This window comes from Aythya ferina, assembly GCF_964211825.1.
Source record: "Aythya ferina genome assembly, contig: HAP1_SCAFFOLD_79, whole genome shotgun sequence".
NCBI classification, from domain to species: Eukaryota; Metazoa; Chordata; class Aves; order Anseriformes; family Anatidae; genus Aythya; species Aythya ferina.
In genome coordinates, this window is record NW_028181433.1 from 568,608 (window position 1) to 574,040 (window position 5,433).

Consider the following 5,433-nt stretch of genomic DNA (forward strand, 5'->3'; position numbering starts at 1 on the left):
CACTGGTAAACATCATGAAATCACAGGCATCATAGGCCAGCTGAAACAGGAACTAATCTGGTGAGTTAGCACCTAGGGGTCTCACTAAAGGAAAAGAGCCACAAAGACACCTCTCATACTATCATTTACGAAATGTAAACAAGATCAGGGGAAGAAGAGGTTTACCAGCTAGTTCATGCCAGTCAATTTGGAGTATTTCTGGCTTTAGTCAAACTAGCACAACTGGCAGAAAGCAATCAGAAAACAGGCAGATGTGAAGGAAAACAGAACTGTCTCCTCCACACTGACCTATAAATAAGCTTTGTGTGAAACAAAAAAGAAAATTAGCCTTACGTGGTTGAACAACATAGTCATATTAATAAAAAACAAGAATGATACCAAAAGATCAAATGGGGATTCAAAACTAAGATTAAAGTCTTCCATATTTCTGAATGCCTGAGTTCATCTTGGCATGGACAGGGAGAAGTGCAAGAATGCTGGCCATTTCCCTCTCATGGAAGCTTGGTTTGACAATTAGTCTTCTTTTTTATTTTATTTATCCCGCAAAGAACGCATCAAAACCTGTGCCATCATATCATCTTCATCAGCATCATAATCCTATGAACGAAGGGTACAGAAATTCTTTTACTGCCAGGGCCATATTGGTTAACACAACACAAAACCAGCTGTCTCCTCCTCTGACTTAACAGTAATTCAACTTCTCGCATTATACCATCTGCAAGGACTACATTTTACAGTAGTGGCTACATAAAAAAAGCTGGGTTTTAAGAGTCATCAGGCTCACGTATTCCAAGGATGAAGAAACACGTACCACAAAAGTATCGTATGAAAACCGGTGTCGTCTCTGAAGGTGTTCCATGAAGTTAGCACTCCTGTAATTTGGATCTCCCCACGGCATCGAGGCACAAATTGGGCAAACCACTTGTTTTGCATCCATGCTGTGCAATGTTTTTCAGTGCTCAACTAGTCCTTCTTGATCAAAGCTTTTCTTGCTGCAATATGGACAAGGAAAGGTGAAGCGATTGGGGAAGTTCCTGGTGTTGTGGAGTGGTTCTTTAGTCACAGCTTTCACACCTTCCATGATATAGTTCTGGTACTTTGAACAAGAAGCTGCGTGGCTGCGCATCTTTGAGAGAAACATCTTTTTGTTGCAGCCGTTACAAGTGGTTTCTGTCGCTTCGAACTGCTTTTCCAAGTCCAGAGCCCTGCTGCCAGGCGCCAGGGTGCTGCGGCAGACACCACAGACTGGCTTTTTGAGCTTGAGGCACTCCTGCAGGCATGGTGTGCAAAACACGTGTCCGCAGGGGACGCACATGGGGCTGTCGAACACCTCGAGGCACACGGGGCAGGTGAAGCGCGCCAGCGGGTCGGGCCGCTCGAGGCCGCGGGTGGAGGGTGCGCAGGATGCCGAGGATCCGCCACCGCCCCCTGCCACCGCCATCTCGCCGGCGGCCGCCGCACAGCCACGCCCCTGGCGCACGCTTCGTTGGGTTAGAAACTGGCTGGATAGCCGGGCCCAAAGAGTTGTGGTAAATGGAGTCAAGTCCAGTTGGAGGCCAGTCACTAGTGGCGTCCCCCAGGGCTCAGTGCTGGGGCCGGTCCTCTTTAATATCTTCATCGATGATCTGGATGAGGGCATTGAGTGCACCCTCAGTAAGTTTGCAGATGACACCAAGTTAGGTGCGTGTGTCGATCTGCTCGAGGGTAGGAAAGCTCTGCAGGAGGATCTGGATAGGCTGCACCGATGGGCTGAGGCCAACTGCATGAAGTTCAACAAGGCCAAGTGCCGGGTCCTGCACCTGGGGCGCAATAACCCCAAGCAGAGCTACAGGCTGGGAGATGAGTGGTTGGAGAGCTGCCTGGCAGAGAAGGACCTGGGAGTGATGGTGGATAGTCGGCTGAATATGAGCCAGCGGTGTGCTCAGGTGGCCAAGAAGGCCAACAGCATCCTGGCTTGTATCAGAAACAGTGTGACCAGCAGGGCTAGGGAGGTGATCGTCCCCCTGGACTCGGCTCTGGTGACACCGCACCTCGAGTACTGTGTTCAGTTTTGGGCTCCTCGCTACAAGAAGGACATCGAGGGACTTGAGCGGGTCCAGAGAAGGGCGACGAAGCTGGTGAAGGGCCTGGAGAACAAGTCCTACGAGGAGTGGCTGAAGGAGCTGGGCTTGTTCAGCCTGGAGAAGAGGAGGCTCAGGGGCGACCTTATTGCTCTCTACAGATACCTTAAAGGAGGCTGTAGTGAGGTGGGGGTTGGCCTGTTCTCCCACGTGACTGGTGACAGGACGAGGGGGAATGGGCTTAAGTTGCGCCAGGGGAGTTTTAGGTTAGATGTTAGGAAGAGCTTCTTTACTGAAAGGGTTGTTAGACACTGGAACAGGCTGCCCAGGGAGGTGGTGGAGTCACCATCCCTGGAAGTCTTTAAAAGACGTTTAGATGTAGAGCTTAGGGATATGGTTTAGTGGGGACTGTTAGCGTTAGGTCAGAGGTTGGACTCGATGATCTTGAGGTCTCTTCCAACCTAGAAATTCTGTGATTCTGTGATTCTGTGAATGTGGTCTTGTTTACTGGAGTGCACAGGAGAGAGACCATCTATCTCGTCAAAGAAAATAGTTGAAGGTCGCATCTGATAGGCCTAGCACAAAAACACAGAGTAAAACAGCATTATTTAAAGGAAAAATGCACAAAAACATCATGGTTGGAATGTCATCTAAACTAGATCTTTCATTTTAGCCTCTGGGACCTCTACTGATAGAGCTACTGGAGTATCTGGCATGACTAACAGAAGACAGTCTGTGTCAACCCACTGTATCCGGCTGACAGGAAGCAAATCGTTCCAGTAGTTCTTACAGCTGACATTCACAGCAGAAACACTGGCATTTCCATTTCAGTGGGAAAAAAAAACCTAACAAAATACAAAAAAAAGAGCAAGTTCTACTTAAAAACGTTGACCACAAAAAATAATGGTTTCAACTCTGACAGAATACACTGTGCATTTCAACCTTACCTGTTCAAATAACACACGAAGTTGGCATTCTGATTCCCCCATGTATTTTCTCATGCAGTCCGAAGCATTTCTCATAAAAAATGATATTTTCCTGTCACTTTGACTATATTCACTGGCAAGTGCACGAGCAACTAGTGTTTTCCCTGTTCCTGGGGGGCCATAAAATAGACAGCCTCTGCAATAAAAAAGATCCAGATAGGAAAAAAACCATCATGATGAGTACCTCCTACAACCATCGTCTCTAGAACAAACTCATCTTTTCTAACCAAAACACGTCATATACAAGACAGCAGTAATAGCTGAAGTGTGGGTAGAGGCAGAACAGATAGAAGTTCTGCGTTTTTACAACGTTTCACAAGAAAATTCTTTTTTTTCACCCAAAGAAATGAATAAGGGGGTAACTCAAACGTATAAAACCTTCAAAAGAGAGCATACTGTCCCAGAAGGACACTTCCAAAACTGCTGACAAACAGGGTGATTACAGCAAACCGGAGCCAAATGGGCAAACTTCAGCACAGAATCTGAGAATGGGCTGAATGGTGAATCACCAGTTCATTCTGCAGCAATAAACTGCATATTCTTGCTTTCACAATATGCAGAATCTGTTAGTAAAGCATTTAATGCTCCTTTCAAAAGCATTAAGTTACTGGGTTTGGTCTCTCAGACCATCTATTGCTGATGGCAAGTGAGGAAGCCTAAAGCCGGAAGGAAAAGCGATGCCTTAGCACTCAGAGGAAAAAAAAAAAAAAAGAAAGCAAAAGTAGGCAGGAAAAACAACTGGGCTTCCAGGCAACATATTACAATTGGCTTCCACTAGATAATCCCTTCTTGCTTACAAACTAATCAAGCTGACTTGTACATAAAACTGAGAACAAAACCACTCCAACCCAACTAACCCAACTTTTTAAAAACACCAGATGGTAAAACTTAAAATTTTAAGACATTGCTTATATTTTTAACCTACAAATATTCTTGATTCTATCCGTTTTTAAGAAACCACTTTTTGCTACTACTAAAACAAATGTTCACCGCTGCCAAAAATGTTGAAGCATGGAAGCATATTGATACCTTAATTGAACTTTCTCCTGAAAACAGCTGACTTAAGATTTATCACTGTAATGAGTTACCTTGGGGGCTGAATATTGAACCGCTGAAAAACTTCTGGATACAGGAAGGGAAAAATCACCATCTCTTTCAAAGCTGCGATGTGTTCGGAAAGACCACCCACGTTCTCAAATCCAATCTAAAGAGAAATTCAACACAACAGAGTTTGTATGTTAAAGAAAGCAGCAATCTAGATCAAGGTTTCATCAGAAATTATCTCAGCACAATGGAAACATTCTGGGCAATTTTTGAAGTTGCTTTAGAGAAAACCATCAACAAAGGTAGTTGTAGATGGCACACTGAGATCTTTCATAATCACTGGAAACACTCGCTGACATGATGATTAGTTTACGACTTACCACACTATTTGCATTGCATCTCCCTGACTTCTTCCAACTTTCTTTTGATCCCTCTGAACTCTCTTTAGGTCCCGTTTCTGACGTTTCACTCGAAAAGTCCTGATTTGAATTAAGGAGAAGTTATAGGGCTTCTTTTTCTTTAAGATGCAGCTCGAAGATTTGTTTTTCGTAATAATGCCAAGCAAATGTAGAAGACATTAATTAATATATAGAAGACCTAATTAATTGACATAAACTTACACAGTTACATTCAGATAAACTTAAACATGGCTAAATATTCATTGGAAGGAGGTTCATCCCTCCCCTATTCTCTAACGACAGCAACCTTCTTGGTTGCTCTCGCCATCCTCACTGCTCTCACCACCATCCTCCGTATCACACGTGCTAAGCAAGGGAGATGAGCAAGAGGGTGTAGAATCACTGATGTCATCTGCACGTCTCTGTCTGCAAGCAAGCATATAGACCAGAAAGTTAAAAAGAAAATAGAGCAGATACTAAGTAACACCAAAAATTAAGGGAATTCTATCTCAAAATTTACTCTGAGATCTATTTTCCAGTCCATTGTACTCCTTAGGAATCTGATTTCAAAGGCCATGACATGATTTTCCTCGTGACAACTGTCTGCTTTCAAGAATGCTCAACAAAATATCTGGCAATCAACAGCATTCTCTACGCACTAACTGCTTACAGAATCCAAAAAGCCTTTATCATTACTAAGGCAATTTATCATTTCATTTAGATCTTTTATTGTTTAAGGTTAACTTCATATAGAAACATTAGTTGATTCCAAACAGAAACTAGAGTCAGTATTTGAGTGATAACTTTTTCTTTTTTTTTTTTTTTTAAATCTAACAAAACTTCCATAAAGCCTCTCCCTCTAAATTGAATAAAATTATTTTCGGTTTTAAGAAAATCATTTGTATCCTTCAAGATTAAATAGTCTGACTAAGATTTTTAAGGGGG

General features: G+C 43.3%; 1 pseudogene across 1 annotated transcript; it reads right to left on the minus strand.

The window, feature by feature from the left end:
• Positions 1-334: 334 nt before the first annotated feature.
• Positions 335-1,441, minus strand: LOC311428426 (E3 ubiquitin-protein ligase RNF114-like; annotated as a pseudogene). Its single transcript has 2 exons — positions 812-1,441; positions 335-597 (listed from the first exon to the last, which is right to left on the minus strand). The product of its transcript is annotated as an E3 ubiquitin-protein ligase RNF114-like (transcript).
• Positions 1,442-5,433: the final 3,992 nt, after the last annotated feature.